The sequence below is a fragment of the Neovison vison genome, chromosome 14 (assembly GCF_020171115.1).
Source record: "Neovison vison isolate M4711 chromosome 14, ASM_NN_V1, whole genome shotgun sequence".
NCBI classification, from domain to species: Eukaryota; Metazoa; Chordata; class Mammalia; order Carnivora; family Mustelidae; genus Neogale; species Neogale vison.
The window spans coordinates 37,963,020-37,984,152 of NC_058104.1; the positions used below are offsets into that span (position 1 = coordinate 37,963,020).

General features: G+C 50.1%; 1 protein-coding gene across 1 annotated transcript in view; it reads left to right on the forward strand.

Moving 5' to 3' along the window:
• Positions 1-21,133, forward strand: part of LOC122895273 (katanin interacting protein) — a 173,421-nt gene that overhangs the window by 27,221 nt on the left and 125,067 nt on the right. The gene's annotated exons all lie outside the window — the stretch shown is intronic.

Below are 21,133 nucleotides of genomic sequence, written 5' to 3' on the forward strand. Positions count from 1 at the left end.
GGCTGCAGCCTGTTTTGGGCCATCTTGGAAGTAGGCCTCAAGAGCAAGGATCAGTTTCTTGATGTGTAAAATGGGCATCTTCGCTCCTTCCTCCCCAGTCTGAGGACTCAGGAGAGGTTGAGAGAGATGAACGCATGAAGCCCAGCCCACTCGGGTCACCGACTGGCTCTCCCACAGGCCACTTTCCCTCTTCTCCCCGTAGACCCTATTGCCAGTGCAGAGTTACCCTGGAGGACTGCATCCGTCCTCCTGGGACCAAAAGACTGGGCATGTGAGTAGGGAGGCAGGCAATGACAGATCACTCCAAGCCAAGCTGGTCTGATGCTTACTCCCCGTGTCCCCAAGTGCAGTTAATGACCGCTGGATTCCAATCTGAGGCAATGAAGAGAGTATGTGCTCCACCCCCGCCCCCACTATATGATTCAGCCCCAGACTGTGAAGCAAATAAAAGCAAATTCATTGACGTGCTCCACTTCTTTTCTGTTCCGTTTTTTGATCTAGAAACCTAAACTCTTCCCAAAAAATATTCTTTGGGAAGCTCATACTTTGTTGATGGCCGTGAAGATGGTTGGCACAAGAGAGATGGAATGGCAGGAGGGATCAAGGACAGGGCAGGGGTCTAGCCCAGACTGTAGGCGCTCGCATCCTGGCTCTAGCTGTGGTGGCGTTGGCAAGTTATCTGCTTCCGTTATGTAGGTCTGTGCCTCAGTTTCCCCATCTGCAGAGTGGAACTGAAATGGAGTACTTGTACATGTGTATGGTCCTCCCTTCTCCCCCAGGGGCATCCTGTCCAGCTGTGCTGCCAGCAGGGGGAGCACCAGAGGTGGGGGCTGGTCCATCCACACCCACCTGGCTGGGGCCCGTATTAGACATTTTTCGTCTCTTTCTGATTCCAGAGCTAATGGATGCTGACTGTTAAGAAATTAGAAAGTACAGAAAAGGTACACCAATCCGTCATTATTCTACCACCTAGATCACGCCACTCACTTGCTTTCATGTTTCCTTTTGGCTTTTTTGTGCACACGTACCTACCTATATGTCAGGATTAGGATTGTGCTATGGGACAATTAGAAATGCCTGCCTTCCAGGGTGCCTGGGTGGCTCCACAGCTAAGCAACTGATTCTTGATTTTGGCTCAGGCCATGACCTCAGGGTCGTGAGATCAAGTCCTACATCAGTCTCCATACTGAGTGTGGACCCTGCTTGGGATTCTCTCCGTTCTGTCCCTCTTCCCCTCCCCTTGCTCTCTCAAATACATAGTTTTAAGAATTTGCGCAAGGGAGTACACCTGGAAATAGCCAGTTCTCAGTGGAATGTTCATCTTTCTAGACTTCATTCTATTTGTACAGTTCTATTCATTGTTTCCTTGGGGAGGTATTTGGCTGCACATAACAGAAAAGCCAACTAATAATGGCCTAAATTGGGGATCAGCAAGTTTTTTTTATAAAAGGTGAGATAATACATGTTTTAGGCTTCATAGGCCGCACTGTGTCTATCACAGCTCCTCAGCTCTGTCATTAGCCCGGAAGGCAGCCAATTCAATATGTAAGTGAATGGGTGTGGCTATTCCAATAAAACTTTATTTACAAAGATTAGGTAGCAGGCCAGATTTGGCCTATAGGCTGTAATTGGCTCACCCTGGGCTTGACAGCAAGAATTCGTGTGGCTCCAGTGGCAAAAAATTTGGAAATACCCTCATAAGAAAAACCTAATTTACATTCCTCCCAAAAATATTTGAGAATGCCAGCAATCTTGCCAATACTGGGTATTAACAGCCTTTTATGTTTTTGCCAATATTCTTTGTCCTCATTCCTGTGTTTTGGGTAAATGCCGCTCCCTCATCTTCCAGCTCAGTGACTTTCTCTCTGTCTGTATCTAGGCTGCTTTTCACTCTTTTGATCTTTTTATTTTGATGATTAAATCTTTCATTCATGATTTCTAATTAATTCTTCTCCATACTAGGTTATTCTTGTTTGAGGAAGACAGTGTCCCCTGTTATCCCTCCAAAAGTATTAAATATACTTAAAATGTCTCTGTTTGCATCACTATCCTGATGTCTTTGGTTGTTGTCCTTCTGTTAATTGAGTTGGCCCCTCTCTTTCATGGTGTGAGTTTTCCTGGAATGTTCGGTGACTCATGAGTATGTGCTTCTTCTGTGTTCTGTGAGCTCCTGTTTTCTTCTCTGTGGATGTATTTCTTTTTTTTCTTTCTTTCTTTCCTCCTTTCTTTCTTTCTTTTTTTTTTTTCAAGAGAGTATAAGTTGGGGAAGGACAGGGAGGAAGAAAATCTTAGGCAGGCTCCACACCCCGCCTGGAGCCCAACCTACGGCTTGATCTCATGACCCTGAGATCATGACCTGAGCCAAAATCAAAACTCAGACACTCCAGCGACTGAGCCACCCAGGTGCCCCTGAACGCATTTCTCTTTAGCTGCCAGTGATTAAGTCAGAGGTGCGGAACTTGCTAGGGGAAGGGCGGTGCTAATAGTTTGTCTTCCAAGCACAGGATCTTCTTTTTCCTTCTAGATATGTCCTGCTTTTCCGTCCCAGAGACTCCTAGTCACAGAACGACACGCTAGGTGAACCAAAGAGCTACCTGTTAGTGCCCGCACAGAAGTTTGCAATCCCTGTCTTTGAGCTCTGACTAGAGATTATCTCCTCTCAGAGAATGTGCTTCCTCCTGGTTTGGAGCAGCCCATGACTCCCTTCCCTTTTTGCAGCAAGCCTTCCCAGCTTCTGGTTTGGCCCGTGTTTCTTTTCATTAGCCCAGTTCTCTCTGCCATCCCTTTCTCAGGGATATCTCGACATCCCGACTCTACCAGGAGCACCCCTACTTTATTTTCCCATGCTCTCATGGACTTTAAATGGGGGCATTTCTGTGGGCTTGGGCAGGAGAGGTTGACGTGTGTACTTGCCCTCGGTCTTTCCAACTCAGTTCAGTCTCAAAGTGACTTCTTGTTAACCGCTTTTGCCTTCCTGGTCATGTTCATCTGAACAAGTACATCTTTCTCTAAAAATATACTATGTTGGAACAAGACTGAACATTCCAACTATGAACTGATCCACGTAGACTATAGAGATGGTGTGCACCTCTTTTTTTTTTTTTTTTTTTTAAAGATTTTATTTATTTATTTGACAGAGAGAGATCACAAGTAGGTGGAGAGGCAGGGAGAGAGAGAGAGAGGGAAGCAGGCTCCCTGCTGAGCAGAGAGCCCGATGCGGGACTCGATCCCAGGACCCTGAGATCATGACTGAGCCGAAGGCAGCGGCTTAACCCACTGAGCCACCCAGGCGCCCCGAGATGGTGTGCACTTCTTAATAAGAACTGGATTCAGATACTAACTCTGCTCTCTACTCCATTGACCAAGTCCATTGACTTCTCTAAGCCCCTGCCTCTCCACGTGTCAAATGGGAGGAATGAGCATAGCACCTACCTCCAGGTTCATGAGACTATCAACTGAAACAGTACATCAACAGTTTAGTGTGGGGCTCGGCACACAGTAGGTGCCCAAACATGTTGCTTCCTGTCCTCTTATTTTAAGGAATTTCAAACACATTGTGTGTGCTGTGGCGGCGGTAGCTTTTGGGAGCCACACCGTGCTGTTAGCTCATACTAACCACATTAGCAAAAGGCCCTGTCTTTGTTTCATGAACTTGCCTCCAGCCAGACTTCTCTCCCAGTGCCTCTCCTTGTAGAGGACCTTTCCCTTGGCCGTGCTGCACTCTCTCAAGCTGTTCTCGAGCCATCTCTAGCCTGTAGAAATTGATCTGAGCACGAATTTCGTCATCCAGCTTACTCCATGTGCCTCCCATCCGAATGTCATCTGCAGACTTCATAAGCAGCCTTCCACGGCCAGATCTAGCCATTGATCAAATGATGACTTGGGATAGGATCAAGGACAAAACCCCGTGGCATGCCACCCTTCAGGGGAAGAGTAATTTAGATGACTGCACAAAGTTGATTAATTTGTCCAGTTCCTGTAATCGTCTGTCCTTGTGGCTTGATTATAATAATAGTAACATTAGCAACCATGTATCCATTCTTATTTGCCACAGACCAGGCACTGAGGTAAGTGCTTTTCATATATTACTTTTTCATATATTACTTTTATTATAAAAGTCTGCAAGGGAAGTATTTGCATTACTTAGGACTCCGTTTAAAACAAAACAAAAACCTTTAGCTTTGGGAGAAGGACTATGTTACTTCATTAACAGTGTAGGGGTGCCTGGGTGACTCAGTCAGATGGGTGGCTGACTCTTGATTTCGGCCCATGTCATGATCTTGGGGTTCTGGGATCAAGCCCTGCATCCGGCTCTGTACTCATATACAGAAAATCTTCTGCTTGATTAGTCTTTCTCTTACCCTCCCCCTGCTCACTCGTGCATGCTCTCTCTCTCTCTCTCTCTCTAAGGTGAATAAATAAGTCAAAAAAAAAGAAAAAGAGGGGCGCCTGGGTGGCTCAGTGGGTTAAGCCTCTGCCTTCGGCTCGGGTCATGATCTCAGGGTCCTGGGATCGAGTCCCACATCGGGCTCTCTGCTCAGCAGGGAGCCGGCTTCCTCCTCTCTCTCTCTCTGCCTGCCTCTCTGCCTACTTGTGATCTCTGTCTGTCAAATAAATAAATAAAATCTTTAAAAAAAAAGAAAAAAAGAAAAAGACTCTGCAGTGTGGCCACCTCCCAGAATACAAGGGTAGGGACGTGCCTGGGTGTCAAGAACGGTGAACCAGAGCCTACAACCTTGTAGAGTCCCAGAAAATCCTTCTCAGTGGCTCTTATCTTAGGTCTGCCGGCATCTGTCATTCTTCACAGTGGGTACAAACCAGCGTTCTCTCCTCATTTCGCCTGGCAGAAAGTCATCCCACGAGCAACACCTGAGCTCACGTTGCTCATTTCAAGAGATTCAAGAGCTTCCAGATCCTCCCTGAGCCTGTCAGTCCCAGTTCTGCAGGATTCGTGGCCCTGCCTGGGTCAGGGGCCTGCTCCTAGTCCAGGCACATGCGGTGAGTGGCAACGTCGCCCTGTCTGGACATGGCCTGTGGGAGTCTCAGTGCTGTAACCTATGGCCATGGAACAGGTCAACGTCCAGAGGCCCCCTGTACATTTTACAAATGAAAGAGAGACCCAAAGTCACACAGCCAGTAAGTAGAGGGACCAGGACTTGACTGTGGTTTTGTCTGGTGCTGAAGCTCATGTCTATACAACATGCGTCCCATACCCTGGGCCACATTGTCCCAGGATAACCTCTATGATGAGGTCGGTCAGGGCTGTCCAGTGTCTCGGGCCAGAGAGCTCAGGGCCACCTTGTGTCATCACCACGGTCCAGCCCCAGCCCAGCGTCCTGAGATCCTTGGCTCCCTGGATTGCCTGTTTCTTTAGTGACTCAGCAGATGACATTACAGAACTCAAAGCTTTGTGGGACTTAACACTTAAGAGTATAACCACAGATTTTGGAGTCCAGTAAAGCCAGATTCAAATTCCAGGGGGTTCACTTTTTAACTGGTGATGCTCTGTGCCTCAGTTTCCATAACAGATACCTACTTTATCGGTTGTTATGATGATTCAGTGAGATAATAACATGTAAACCCCATGTGGCCAGTGCAGAGTAATCGAGTCTATAAATCGTAGCAGTTTATCAACTCTGGAACAAGGAGAAAGTACAGGATTCCAGAGGAGGAAGCCTGTAAATGAGCCAACAGGATAGCGAGGGGGATGTGTGTTGGCCAGGGCTTCAAGGAGGAAATGACGCTGAAGCTAGAACAATGAGTGGGTAGGATTGGGGTATTGGGGTAACAGACAAAAAAGAACAGGTGCAGCACACACGTGAACATACACAGAAGTTCAGGGGGCCAGCAAGTAGTTTGTTGGGATAGAAGCAAAGAATATGTACTAGGAGCAAAGGGGGTGACTGGGGCCCCATAGAGAAAACTTTGTTTGCTCATTCATACGTGGACTTTGCCAATATTTGTCAGTTACCTGCTGTGTCCCCAGCACTGTCCATGGTCCTGTCGGTTCTGCAGTAAAGAAACACACAAATCCACACCTCGCAGAGCTCGTGTCCTGATGGTTAGAGGCAGACCCTGGGCAAATGAATAAGTGAAATATGAAGGGTGTCAGAGAAAAAAAATAGAGCAGGGAAGGGGATGGGGAGTGCTCAGCAGGGGTCCTCAGGAAGGCCTCCCTGAGAAGGGAGCAGAGACTAAAGGAAGTAAGGGGGAGAGAGCTGGGACAGAAGTCCCGAGGATGGAGGCTGTGTGGCTGGGTTAGCGGGGCAGGGGGGGAGATAAGGGGCAGGGAGCTGGGAGGCAAGGACACAGGGGGAGAGGCCGGGTCGTATAGGGCCTTGTGGCCATTTTAGAAGGACTTGGGCTTTTGTCCGAGTGAGGAGCATTTTGAGCAGGAGGGGGCCAGAACCAAACATTGTAGCAGCATGTGCCCTCTGACTGTGTGTATGACTAGACTCTGGGGCAAGGGCAGAAGCAGGAGATCACTAGGGTCCCCTGGCAGAATCCCCGTGGAGGTGATGGTGGCTGGGATTGGGGCCGGCAGTGGCGGTGCAGAGAAGGGGCTGGGTCCCAAGCACGATGAAGGGAGAGCCACGTGGGTTTGTTGTTGGGTTGGCTATGTGTGGGAGAGAAAGAGGGGAATCAAGAAGGGCTTTTAAGGTCCTGAGCAATCAGAAAACAAAGATTGGTTAATACCTGAAATGGGAAGGAGTGGGAGCAGCTTTTAGGGGCAAGGAATTCAGCTCAAAACCTCTTAAGACCTTAAGCAGACTACTGGATATGAAAAATCTGGAATTCAGAGGGAAAACCATGTCAAGCTTCATCTATCTGGAATGTGAAACCATTGATTTTTTTTTTTTTTTTTTTTTCCCCCAGAGAGAGAGGAGCACAGGGTGGCAGGAGCAGGGTTGTGGTGGAGATGTAGAGGGAGAGAAAGACTCTTAAGCAGTCTCCACACTCAGCACGGAGCCAACCAGCAGGGCTAGATCTCCTGACCCTGAGTTCATGACCTGTGCCGAAATCCAGGGTCAGAGGCCTTAACTGAGCCACACAGGCGCCCCTGCCTTTTTTCCCCTTTTTTGAGAAGGGAGGTAGGATGGGTCAAGGTCATTAGTAATACATGAAAACAACTTCCTTAAGAAAATTATTTTTAAGCTTCTGGATAGGGCTAAAATCCCTTTGTCAGTTCCCACGCCTCCCTAATCCCAGCCTCCCGCTCTGTTGTAACTGTTGTCAGGAGCTTGCCATGCATGCATCCTTCCAGACCCTTTGGTGTGCCTCCATATACCCAAGTGTATCTGTAAAATACGTGTATTTGGGGAGTGCATGTATTCTAACAAAATGGTATCATAATGAATGTGCTGTTGGGCGATGTGCTTTTATAACTTGTAACTAGCCTTCTTGAACTACATGTTGGAGATCCATCCTTGGTGTTACAAATGAACCTAGGTCTCTTTTTTTTTTTTTCCCCCAACTTGTTACAGTCTGGTTCAGCCAGACCGTGGGTTATTTAGCCATTTCCCAGTGGGAGGGCATTAGCATTTTGTACCTTTCTCCTCCAGCACCTGTATCTTTCCAGAGGCTTCCAAGGAGTGAAATGGCTGGGTCTGAGTAAATTGAAGCAATGCAGCGTTTTGTTTGGCCTCGTTTGGGTGGGTACTGCCACGCGGCCCCCCAAGGTGCCTCTGCCTCCTGACCCACCAGACTTGGCAGGTTTGTGACGAGGGGAGCCACAGAGATCTGTGTTTCACAGCAAAGCTCAGTGGCGGGTTGTGAGTTGTAAGGAGCGAGGAGGAAGCCAAAGAGAGCATGGAAGCTGTGGACTGTTGTCCCACTGTTAGAACCTGCCCTGGGACATGACACAGGCTCCTCCAGGGGCTGGAAGAGACCCTCCCTGCCCCTTCCTTTCCTTCTATACAAACGAAATGCCTTCTCTCCTGCAGCCGGCAAGCCTGGCTTCTCTGCCAGCCAGTTTCTATTCCTAGACCTCCTCACCAGCTTGAAGTCATCCCCTTTTGACAAACACACCAGTCAAGACATTCTAAAAACGCTATTTTTATTAGAGGACCAGCTCCTCTATCCTCAGGCCTCCTATTCCGCCACCAGCCTGCCACTGTTCTTTGCAGGCACCAGTCCCCCACCACGCACACCCCAGGCCCCCGCCGCTGCGATGCCATGTCCAAGGGTTGGCGCACGACCAGGGTTGTGATTGTCACCAGCCCAGCTCCTGTTCCGAGGGTGTGATCGCAGCCCCTCTCTGGAGGCAGACCAAATCCTACACCCAGCTGCTCTCCCCAGAAACAGTTTAGCTCAGCCACATCCCACACGGGCAAAGGAGAGTGGCGTCCTTAAAAAAGGTTACGTCATCCTCGTGTGAATTTCAGGTGGGTGTTGGCTGAGGTGGAATCTGCCTTTGGGGGTAGCTCGGGGAGCTGGGTCCAGGGTCCACCTGGCATTCAGAGCGTGTGCCGTTGGAGAAACTCCTCAATATTTCTAATTGGCCTCGTCCGTCTTCATTGCTAACACATAACGAGTATCTGTTCTATGCCAGGCCGTGTTCTGAACGGTTTATGTTTATAAGGGAGATGCTTTTCATTATCCCTACTTCTTTTGTTGTTGTTGTTTTTTATGGAGAGCTAATTTCCATAGCACAAAATTTTACCATGTTAAAGTGTACAATTCCGTGGTATTTAGCATATTCATAGCACTCTGCAGTCATCACCACTACCTAATCCCTAAAACATGTACATTACCCCAGATAGAAACCTGTACCCATTAGCGGTTCCTCCCCGTTCCTCTTTCCGTGGGGCTCAGACGCCCATTATTCTGCTTTTTTTCTGTGTGGATTTGCCTGTCCTGGACATTTCATGTAAATGTCCGGCTTCTCTCACTCAGCATAATGTTTACAGGGTCCAGCCATGCTGTAGCGTATGTCAGTACGTCATTCCTTTCTATGGCCTGGTGACACTCCATCGCATGGAGATAGCACACCCTGTTTATCCATTCATCCACTGAAGGACAAGCTGGGCTGCTTCTGCTTTTTGGCTGTTAGGCACTATGCTGCCAGAACGTCATCCCAGTTTGATAGCCAGAGAAACTGAGGCACAAGTACCATTTGCCACTCATCCAAGCAGGATGGGAATCCTACCCAGGCATCTGGCTGCACAGCCAAGTCCCAACCACCCCTCCCGGCTGCTCAGCAGTCAGATGAAGACCCCAAGAATTAAGGGCCTGTGCCATACACCTCCATGGCAACCATATTTCAGAATTAAAAATTGGATTCTGTGGGGGTGCCTGGGTGAATCAGTCAGTTGGGCCACTGGCTCTTGATTTCGGCTCAGGTCATGATCTCAGGGTCCTGGGATGGAGCCCTACATAGTTGGTCGGGGGGGTGAGTGGGAATCTGTGCTCAGCGGGGAGTCTGCTTGCGGATTCTTGCTCTCCCTCTCCTTCTGCCCCTCCCCCTGCTCATGCCCTCCCAATCCCTCAAATAAATAAGTCATAAATATATATATATATGTATGCATATATTATATCTATATATATGGTCCTGTGGTGCAAGGAATTCATCACACGTTTGGGACTTGGGTCTGTCTTATTTGCATTCAGGACCACGTAGGACATTCTGGCTGAGTCATGATTGTTCATGCTGTCCAAATTGCATTTATCCACGTCCTTTGATGTAACAGGACTCAGCCATGCCCTGAAAGCTCATGGTCGAGGAGGAGAGATGTGCTATCTTGGTCCCCCAGGAAGCAGACTCTGGGAGGGAGATACATTGTTGGGGGTGGGGGGGCTCTCTCGAATGACACCTCTGAGGGGCGAGGGAAGTAGAACTGAGTAGCGGGAGGAGCTGAATGGTGATGCAGCCTTGGTCATCCCAAAGCAATGTCTGGAGATGGGTGGCACTTCAGAGATGTTCTCAGTTCAGGCAAGGTGCCTGGTCTTTGTACCCTTGGCATCAAGCCGTGTGTGAGAGCCAGCGTCACCTGGCTTCTTCCTGGGAAAGGACCAGCCATCACTGGTCCCGGTACTGGGGTGACAAGGAGTCATCCGGGTGGCATCCACAGTGGCTTGGCTAAGTGCTCCCCAACAGAGAGCGGTCCACAAGAAGGTGTCAGGAACACTGCTGAGGGAGGGCGTAACCCCACCTGGGATGGGGATAAGCAGGCAGGAAGGGGCATCGTCACTACACTGTGAAGCCTTGAACCCCAAACCTGGACACCCCACTGCCAGCCCCTGAACTGCCCCTCTTGGGGGCCTCAGCGTCTCCATATAGCTGCCCCAAACCAAAGTCAGCCCTGCTCCCTGCCAGCCCACTTCTCCAAGAACGGCTGCGCCATCCCTCCCATGACACAGCCCAGGCACGGCAGAGTCTTCAGTACCTCCCCTCCCCATGGCATCAAGCCCTGCACCTGCGCCTTAAAAATCTCTTCTTCCTGCCTCCTCCGTGTTGCTGACACCTCTTGTCCGGAACACCCAGAGCAGCCTTCTACCTGCTTCCAGCACCCGCTCTTGGCCACCTCCAACCTCTGACCCAGTACCCCCTTGTGGGTCCCCAGTGGTCTGGGGTTGAGGACAGAACACCTTGCTGTGGGCATGTGGGCAGTTGGTGGTTGGTGGTCTGGACACTCAGCCCCACGCTGCCCTCTGCTCCCCTTCCGAAGGCTGGCTCCGGCCCTGCAGAGGCGTTCTCACTCTTCTCGTCCTTTGTGCCTTCTTGTCACATGGCCTTCACGTGGCCATCTGCTTTGCTTGAGGGGGTGCTTCCCTCTCTGGCCCAAATTACCTTGTTTGCCCTTCACCTTTTGGTTCCATGTTGCTTGTCCATGAAGCCTCGGCTGACCCCCCTGCCGTCCTTGTGTGTCCACAGCAAAGGTGTCCCACATCCACCTCGGGAGTGCTGGGAATGGTAGATGACATAATATTGGGTGGTGGGCTCTTTTGTTTAAAACTGGACCCCTTCCATAGACTGTCAGCTCCAGAAGGTGAGGGACCTGGTCCTGGCATGGGCTGGGAGGTGCCCAGTGAGCCTGAAAGTGGCGAACCTGAGGAAGGGAAGGAGGGGGATGCGGGGAGAAAGAGGAAAGGAAAGGATCATGGTCTTCCAAGGTTGGGGAGGGGATGGGCATGGGGAGATGACAGGACCTGCTTCCCATATACTCCTCAGTCTCCATGAGCTCACGTGGCAGAACTTTGGACTTTAGTGAGTGAGGGAACGTGCAGTTTGGGCTCCTGAGTGCACTGCATGCCCCAGACTTGAAGCTTCCTCAGTTTCCTCCCCCAACGCCTGCACCCCAGCACCTGTCACGGGCACAGTGGGCTTTGCCCTTCACCAGCCTAAAGCAGACCTGAAATGTCAGACGCCAGGTGCCTCTTGCTGTCCCCTGAGATAAAACGAACGTGCTCTGAGCATTCTCTGGCCCGGCCCCCAGACAGGCTCCTGGTGCTCCTCACCCTGTGCTTTTGCACACCCTGCTTCCCGCCTGGATGCCCTCCGCATGCCCCCTCCTCTCCGCCATCCACCTAGTGAGCTCCCCTACAGGTCAGCACCTGTATCCTCTCCATAGAGCCCGTCAGCCCTGAGTGGTGCCAGGCATCCGCCCCCCCCTCCGCCCCCACTGGCCCCAGGAGCTTGTGCCTCCTCTTGTCGCAATGATCCCACCAAGCATTTGTCTTTCAGACCCTAAATTCTTTGAGGACAGTGATTCTGCATTCCTGCCTTCCCTTCTTTCCTTTCTTGTTCCTTCCTTTCAACAATACCTTACGAGCTCCTCCTGTGTGCCAGGCACTGGTTGGGGGCTGAGAGGTCCACGGGGGAGCCTTGGTATGGCCCTGTTCTCCCGGCTCTGGTGTCCCAGCAGGGGAAGCACAAACTTCACCAGTGGGCAGACTTTCAGAGAGTAGAGGGCAGACTTTCAGAGAGTAGAGGCCTGGGGATTCGGGAGAGGCCCCAGGTAGGGCCACCTATGGCCACAAGCAAACCTTCCAGCAGGGGCTCAGCTTCTCTGAGTAAGAGCCAGAAGGGCTGTGAAGCTGGGGCGGGGGGTAGGAGTTGTGGGAGCGAGGTTGGGGAGGTGGTGAAGCCAGATTCCATTCATCTCTGCCTGTCTCCAGTGCAGTGCTTGTCCCACAGGAGAAGCACAGGGAATACTGTTGAATAAATAGCAAGGGCCTCTGAGCGCCCCCCGCTTCAGGGGGCTGGGGGAGGCCCCTGCCTGAGCAGTGAGCATCCTTTCTGGCAACCAGGGGAAGGAAGAGCTCTCTGGAGGTTCATTCCCTTAAAAGGAAAAGTTCTTTGTTTTTTCTTTTCTTTTTTTTTTTTTTTTAAGATTTTGCTTATTTATCTGACAGAGAGAGACAGCGAGAGAGGGAACAAACACAAGCAGAGGGAGTGGGAGAGGGAGAAACAGGCTTTCCGCTGAGCAGGGAAGCCCGACACGGGGCTCGAGCCCAGGATCTTGGGATCATGACCTGAGCCAGAGACTACTTGGCAGCTGAGCCACCCAGGCGCCCAGAAGGAAAAGCTCTTGATGCAAATCAAATGGTGGTGGCAGTGAGGGGAGAAGAGAAAAATTCCATCCCGGCCAGCCTTCTCCTCCCGTCAGGCCGAGTGGCCGGTTCTTCGGGATGGGAAGGGTCTGACCGGTAGAACAGCCACCACAAGCCGTGGGAGAGCAAAAGCGGGCAGGCCTCTTTTCTTCCCTTGATGCTGCGGACCCTGCTTTCAGGGGCCCTGCCAGCCTAAGCCCCCTCCAGAGCTCTCCTCGGGAAGGAGGGTGGGAGCAGCCTCAGCCCATCACAACTCACTTGAAACCTAAGTCCCAAGGTATCAGCTCTGCTCAAAACACTCTGAGAGCTTCCCGGGGCCCGAGAATAACAGCAGAATCCTCACCACGGCCTCCACCCTGTCCCACCGCAGTCCTCCACTCCCCAACCTCGCTCACTCTGTTTGTCCAGGACACCATCCTGCTCCCACCTCTGGGCCTTTGCACTTACTCCTGCCCTCCAGAAAACTCCTCAGGCCAGGTTTCTGCACCTTCTCCTTCGCTTCCTTCAGCCTCCTCTTGAATGTCACCTTACCAGTGGCCTTCTCTGACCCCCTGGCGGAAACAGCACCTCCGTCCCCACCCCTCTGCCCTTCCCCTGCCCCCCACCGCCTGCCTTTCTCTGCCTTCCATTCTCCACAGCACTTAGCACCATCTATTTGTACTATTTACTTATTTTTTCTTATTGCTTATCTCCTCTCATTAGAATGTAATAGCAGAGGCTTTGATGTGCTCGCTGTGTGTCTCCAGAATAGAAATTCGATAAATATTGAGCGAACAGATGAATTTGTAAAATGAGGTTGGTGCTGTCCACCTCACAGGGTGGTGTGGTTTCCCGGCGCGCAGTTCGCGTACTTCCACGGCTCGGTAGGTGGCTCGTAAAGTGTGTGCTATTTCTGTAGGTCCGTATTTATGTCTGCCTTCTATTTATGGCAAGGGATAATGATTTTCCATTTACGGCATTAATATAAAGTTTCCTTTTTTAAAGTAAACTCATTCAAGATTAAAAAGAGAAAATCTATATTTGCCAGCCTGAAAGATAGTTTATAACACACACTGCAGTCGTCCAAGGAAACTTTTCTTAGAGTTAAAAAGAAGTGTTCATTATTTTCTAGCAGATAGGTATTGCAGATGATTTTTTCAGGAGGCGTGGAAGAAAAACATTTTCACGGAAATAGGGTTTACTGTGTCCAGAAGTCCCGGAGGAAATCCTAGATTCTAGACCTACATTGATGTTCTGCAAATCCTGGCACTAAGTTCGAAATCTCCAGGTGTGCGTCGGTAGCAATACGTAACGATACGTAGCAGGGCAGTGACGTAATCAATGTAAGTTTCAGGCATCTGAGAAATAACCCAGATTCTTCCTTTGATTCTCCACCTGGTGTGCGCAAAGCATGCCATTTTGCTAACCCAGTCTCCCCAGGGCGTGCGAAACTCAGATCTTTGCTGCTGTGCCTTGCCTTCTTTCGCTGGAACCTCTAGGGGGTAGTATCAGCTGATGCTTTAGTTTCCTTCTTGATTTAGCATCCTGAATAGAGAGCATTTTTTGTTCCTCTTTTGAGGCTGGAAGGACACCTGATACGTTAGCAGGGACAGTAGAGAAGGAAGCTCTCAACATCCTTTCTCATTCAACTCATATGCATTAAAGACTTACTCCACAGCCTGGGGACCTAAAGAACAGGATCTCCCGGTGAGGAGAGCAGAGCAGGAGGTAGTTGGGAGTCCGTTTTGAAGGAAGAATAGGAGTTTTGTATTTGAGATGCATTTGGATCATCTCTTAGTGTGAGTTTAGAGCCATCACTGAGAACATTCCTAAAGGAATGTAATTTCTTTCTTTCTTTTTTAAGATTTTATTTATTTATTTATTTGACAGGCAGAGATCACAAGTAGGCAGAGAAGCAGGCAGAGAGAGAGAGAGAGGGAAGCAGGCTCCCTGCTGAGCAGAGAGCCCGATGCGGGACTCGATCCCAGGCCCCCGAGATCATGACCTGAGCTGAAGGCAGCAGCTTAACCCACTGAGCCACCCAGGCGCCCAGGAATGTCACTTTAATCCTTTACTTACTACTCTGAGCCCTAGGTCACGGGACAGACTGGACTCAGATACTTCTGAGTATTGGCTTTACTGCTGTGCCAGCCAGAGTTCACTCAGGTGTTGTTCATCTCCCTCCCTCTCTCATTTTCTCTCTCTCTCTCTCCCCCCACCCCCACCTAACCTGCACGCGCGCGTGTGCGCACACACACACACACACATACACACAATTCAAACCGGCTCAAGTCAAGAAAGGTATGTGACTAACAAGTGTGATACAGTGCTGACTTCAGGCACGGCTGGATACAGAGTCTCAAACGTGATCAAGATGATCTGGTTTCCATACGGTCTGTCTCTTTCTGTCCTCAATTCAGCTGCTTCTGTGTCGGTGTGACTCTCGGACAGATCTCTCCTGGGAACATATAAGGATGTTCGTAACAGTGAACTTCAGCAGTTGAATAAAAATGACTTCTCCCGGGGCGCCTGGGTGGCTCAGTGGGTTAAGCCTCTGCCTTCGGCTCAGGTCAGGTCAAATAAATAAAATCTTTAAAAAAAAAAAAAGACTTCTCCCTTCGTGCTGGCCTTTGTGGCTCTCTGCTCCTATTAGCTAATAATTCCAGGGAAAGAGGGCCTGGGGGGCGGGTACTTTTTCCACAGATCCCTTAGCTGAGTCTGTTGGCCTAGCCCTGAGCCAATCACACTGCCAGGGAGAGGAGTGCCCTGGTTGGCCAGGGTACCACGTGGCCTGAGAGTGGCAGAGAAGTGGTTTCTCAAGGGAAACTTGAAGTGATGTAACCAGAAGGAAACGAATAAACGCAGAGCCCACACAAACAACAAATGTGCTTGAGCTGCTTCGTTGCTCTGTGACCCTAAGGCCATTTGCCTCAGCTTTCAGAGCCTGTAAAATGGGCATTCAGATCCTAGAACACAGCACAACTGCACACGCCCGAAGTAATCACCCCCCAGAGCATAACAGCCTGCAATGCTGGGCCCTGGTGACCCGGAGCATTTGCTAGTCTCCTTAATTGTTCCTCAAGTAGGACATGAGCCTGGAGGGGAGATGGGGTGCGGAGGGGTTGCCCTCTGAACTCTGCAGGGTCTCAAGACAGTGGTGTTTGCCCAGCCTCATTATTAAACCATCCAAAGTTATTGTTCTGCCCTGCTGGGACCTGACCCCAGCAAGGCTAGGGCCCCCGCATTCACAAGCCCTGGAAACCCACTCCGCAGCTCTGAGCTGCTTGGGAACACAGCTCACACGCAGGCACTCGCTAGATCAGCCCTGTTTAGGAGAATTCCAATATTCTGGCCTCAGAGGAGTATGTGATCCCTGAAATACAGACTCTGTCGAGCATCTTTAAGCATAACTGATTCTTGGCATTTCTTTCCAATTCCATTTTTCGCCTAAAGAGAATGAAGAGTGTGGCCATTGATAAGGTTCTGTGCTGTCTCTGGGGCCGGTGTCCTGGATAAAGATGATGGCAATGACGGTGGTGGCGGTGACACTTGGCGTCCGTGTCGCATCCAAACTCCTTAGACCCTTCACCGTCACTAACTCGTGCAGCCCCCGCAGCCACCCTTCTGGTCAAACCAAACTTCTGGCCAGTCCAGGAACATCTCGGGTTTTGGCAAGCCCCCGCCCCACCCCAAACCTTTGCCCAACGCCTTTCCCTTTTTACGCGGCCCAGAAAATGTTTCAGGCTTTAAAAATCCCAGCTCAAGTGGGTCCTAATGCATTCATTCCCTCAACCAGTATTTAGGGAGGACGCACCATGTGCCAGACACCGCCCTAGAGGCTTGGAATACACAAGCGATCAAAACAGACCCAGTCCCTGCCTCGGTGGAATCAATCCATAAAAAGCGGAGTACATGAGATAAAGGAGGTAGGGTATTGGCGAAGAGTGGGAGTGGGGCTGTCACGCACAGCAGTGGCGGGGAGGCGAGGAGAAGCGGTCAGGTTTGGGGTATACAGTGGTTTCCCTTGGAGACGGGGGCCTGGCCGTGCCCTGGGGAGCCGTCTCAGGCCCCTCATTCAAATCCTTGGCATCCCATTTTTATACATTTTCATTATGGTCATTTGTTTTATTTTCGGGGTCTTGGATGCCTTTGGTAATCTGTTGAAGATGACAGATGTTCTTCCCAGAGTGTCTGCTTGCATGCAATCAAACGGGGGCTCCTCGCGCCCCCTGCAGGCCGTCCCCCGAAGTTAGGGACCCTCCGGTCCACGTGTTTGCGTGACTACATGTAAAGCATTGGTCCCAAGCCCAGCGGGACCATGGGGAGCAGGCCCCTGACGAGTGGTTGAGCACAGCTGGTAGGTGCTCACCATGTACAAGCGCCGGGTCTGAGGCTAAGCACTGGTACGTGTTTGCGGCAAGACCATAAGGATACAGTTGGCCCTTCACAAGCTTCTCACACCTTCGTGGGGTGCTTTCATTGTAAATGCCTCCATCTTCTAGCCAGACACTTAAAGCCTCCCCAAAGTAAAGCGTGCAGTGCTGGGTAGAGTCGGCGTCTGGCATCCGCCCAGGGCTGGAGTGGGGGAACCCCAGCTGGTGCTCAGCCAGGCCTAGCGCTTACCACCCGACAGCTGGATGGTGGTGAGGCTAAGGCTCTTCCCCCTGCCTCCCCGTACTTGTGCCCTCCCGGAATTTATAATCTGCTCCAGAGAGTTGGGAAGAGGAAAGAAAAGGATCCTAAGTCACTTTCGCTTTTCTCTGAGTTGAGCCTTCGAGCTGCCTTGTGAGGTACACCTTATTCTTGCCCCCCCCCTTTTACAGACGAGAGCAGCAGAGGCTCAGCAAAGGTAAGTGGAGTTCAGGGTTCACCCCCAAGTCTCCAGATCCCCAGATAATTAGTGAGCAACGTATATAGTTAAATGCTAACAACTCAGCCTTTAATTATGCACGGTTGTGCCTCGTATTGTATATAATTTAATGCTAATTGCAGGGTTTGGGACTGAGCTGAAGGGAGTGGGACGAGAATGGAAAGGGAAGGCTTCATGGAGACTTGGGAAACCCAGCTGGGCCCCGGAGAGGATTTGGATGGAGGCTGGAGGGAAGGAAGTGGAGTTTCTGGAAAAGAGAGTAGAATAATTACGGTGGGCGGGGTAGGATGCGCAAGGGTAGGGAGGAGCCAAGGTAGCGCTCTTCAAATAGTGGAACTCAGGGGTCTGGGTGGTTCAGTGGTTGAGCATCTGCCTTCGGCTCAGGTCATGATCCCAGCGTCCTGAGATCAAGCCCCACATAAGGCTCTCAATGGGGAGCCCGCTCCTCCCTCTCCCTCCGCCTCTCCCCCAAATTGTGTTTCCTCTCTCACCGTCTCTCTCTGTCAAATAAGTAAATAAAATCTTAAAATAAATAAGGAAACAAATAATGGAACTCTCTAGATGTAAAATGAACCTAATAGTCACTGAGAACCTTCTAAGTACCGGGTACCGTGCGAAGTCCTTTCTGCCGGTATTGCTTCCAATCCACGTTTAACCCTACACAGGAAAAAAAAAATCCAACCAGACAGGTACTGTTATCACTCCCATTTTAACAGAGGAGTAAACTAAGGGCAGTGTTGCTACTCAGAGCCAGGCCTGGTCTCAAAGCTCATGTTCTCCCCAGCTCAGTTCCGGAGACCGTCTGATGAGAGGCAGGCTAGTCTCAGGACTTGCTACTCCAAGTGTGGCCCATGGGCATTGCCTGGGAGCTTGTCAGAAATGCAGACGGGGTGTGTGTGTGTGTGTGTGTGTATGTGTGTGTCCTGCTCAGTGGGGAGCCTGCTTCTCCTTGTTCTGCTCCTACCCCCCTGATCCTGCGTGCATGCTAGCTCTCTCAAATAAATGAATACCCTTAAAAAAAATAAAGAAATGCAGATGTGGGCCCCTCCCTCCCCAGTCCTACTGAGTTAGAACTGCACGTTAACAGAGTCCCAGGCGATCTGATCTGTGCGCGTGTTGGTTAGCATATGAGAAGCAGGGAAAAAGCATGGGGCTGGGCATGTGCCTGAGCTGGTCAAGCCTTTGTGATGCCATCTCCCTCCTGGCAGAGGCAAATAAATGCATTCTGGGAGGGTTTGAGGTGCAAGCCCAGGGCCCAGACCTCACGAGCTAAGGTCTCCCTGTGGCCTCGTATTTCATCTACAAATGTCACTGAATGTCCATTCCACACTATAATGTATCAGTGGTCATTCTGATATTTCAAAATGGTTATGTAAGTGGCCATGGAGTAGGGTGCCTGTTCCCGGAAGATCCATGAGATGGGTTTCTTTGTATCTTAAATGGGGTAATAATAACCACTCTAAGAGCTCTTGCGAAGATCAAAGGAGAATCACGGATATGGAAATGCGCCACATCAGACCCGTGTTATGCTAGTTGGGACTGAGAGTCCTCCCCAGACCCACTGTCCTGCAAGCAACTCTCAGAAGACTGAGGTTGTACATGCTTTTTTCCCATTCAGGGTGAGGCAGGGCTCAGTCCCAGAGAGGAAGAAGGCACCTCTCTGGGCATCTCAGGAAGCCAGCGGAGTAAGAGATTAGGGTCAGCTATTGCTGAATTGGTTGCTTACGTTCCGTAGGAGTCCCTACTTCCTGATTGCTGGGCCGGATGAGCCAGCAGGAAAACCCCAGTAAAACTCAGATGTGTCTGGGACATCAGGATGGGGGAGAAGATGGGAGTACTCCATCCTGTCCCCGAGTGGGCCCAAAGAGAGGGGGTTGTTGGGGTATTATGGGAAGCGGGGTGATGAGGAAGAGGTAAGCAGGTAGCAACAGCAAGAGTCCTGTAGGAAAGAGGACAGGAAGGGGGATTGGGCTGTCAGCACTGGACCAGGAGTGACCTCAGGTTTCCATCCAGAGGACCCGTTTCCTTGTAACTGGAAAGAGAAGATGGGGATAGAGACCTAGAGGAGTGAAATGGACAGATAGTGACCATCCCCAACTGAGGCCAAGGAGGAAAGGAAGCCAGACAAGACACGGGAGGGAAGAGAGGCTCTTTTACAGCTGGAGAAGCTGAAGGAGGAGAATTTGGGGTTGGACGGGGGGCCAGCAGTCCCCTGTGGCCCACCTTTGAAAAGGATGAACACGGAAAGAACTGTTATATTTGATTAAGGAGGTTATGGGTCACATGTGGCTGGGGTTATGATAGAATAATGGTGTTAAAGCCAGATTTTAAGAAGAGGAGAATGCTGGGGCTTTTCTCTTCTCCCCATGGTAGCAGTTAGGATTTTCATACAAATTGCACTTCTATTGCAAATGTCTTACTTGCCATTTAAAACTTAATCCATGTAACTTGTGACCAGAACCAAGCCTGTATTGTCTCTTTAATCCATCCCTTGGCCAAAAAAAAAAAAAAAATTATTTAAGAAAAAATTGTGGGGAGTAGGAAGAGGGTGATTGGGTTATGGACATTGGGGAGAATGTGTGCTATGGTGAGTGCTGTGAAGTGTGTAAACCTGACGATTCACAGACTTGTACCCCTGGGGCAAATAATACATTATATGTTAAAAGAAAGAAAGAAAGAAAGAAAGATGTTGTTTATAGTATGATCCTGTTTTTATTTAAAGGAATGTCTGTGGGGGCTCCTGGGTGGCTCAGTCGGTTAAACATCCAACTCTTGATTTCGGTTCAGGTCATGATCTCAGGGTCGTGAGACTGGGCTCCCTGCCAGGCTTCAGGCTGGGGATGGAGCCTGCTTAAGATTCTCTCTCCTTCTCCTTCTTTCCCTCCCCCCTCAAAAAAAAATTTAAAAAAAAGGAATGTCTATGTTTGTGTGTGTATTTATAAATATGTATGTACATGATAAAGAAAACATCTGGGGGCTATATTTCAAGTTATGATGGGGGTTTCACTGGTATGTATGTATGTCACTTTAAATATGTGTAGTTTAGTCTACATTAATTATCCCTCTATAAAGCTATAGAAAATTGTAATAGGGGTTATCTTTAATGGTCAGATTGTGGTATGTATGACATAATTCTTTTGGCTGCAAATGACAGAGACTCAGCAGAAATTTCTAAAGCAAGATCTGAATTGTCCAGACACTTCTTCAGACATGAGTGGGTCCAGGGTGTCAAATCATGACATTAAGGATCTCTCTCCATCTCTCCATGCACCTGCTGTCTCAGTTACGGGCCTCATTCTCAGTTCTGGCCTGTGTCTCATCAGCCTAGCCCCCACTGGAAAGAGAGCAGCTCTTCCCCCAAGAGGATCAACACAATCCCAGGGCTGACTTTCAAGGGCCTGGCTTGGGCCACAGCTCATCCTCAGACCAGTGAATCACTGTGGCCACGGGTTGGGGGGGAGGGCGGCCCTGTGTTGAGAGGCTAAGGCCAAGGTCATGTGACCCAAGAGGCCAACAAAGGAACTTTCAAGGGCCTCTTAGGAAGACAGTGAACTAAAAAAAAAGTGGGGGGTGCTGAATGATTCTCGAAAGGAAATCTAGAATTCTGTTGCCTGAAGAGGAGGCCTGCACCCACCAGTGTCTGCTCTTAAAGGAACCCCATCTGGGTCATAGAGTTTTGTGATAACTGTGTTTTAATAAGCATGCATAAGAGGAAAATGAGACCCCCTCCTT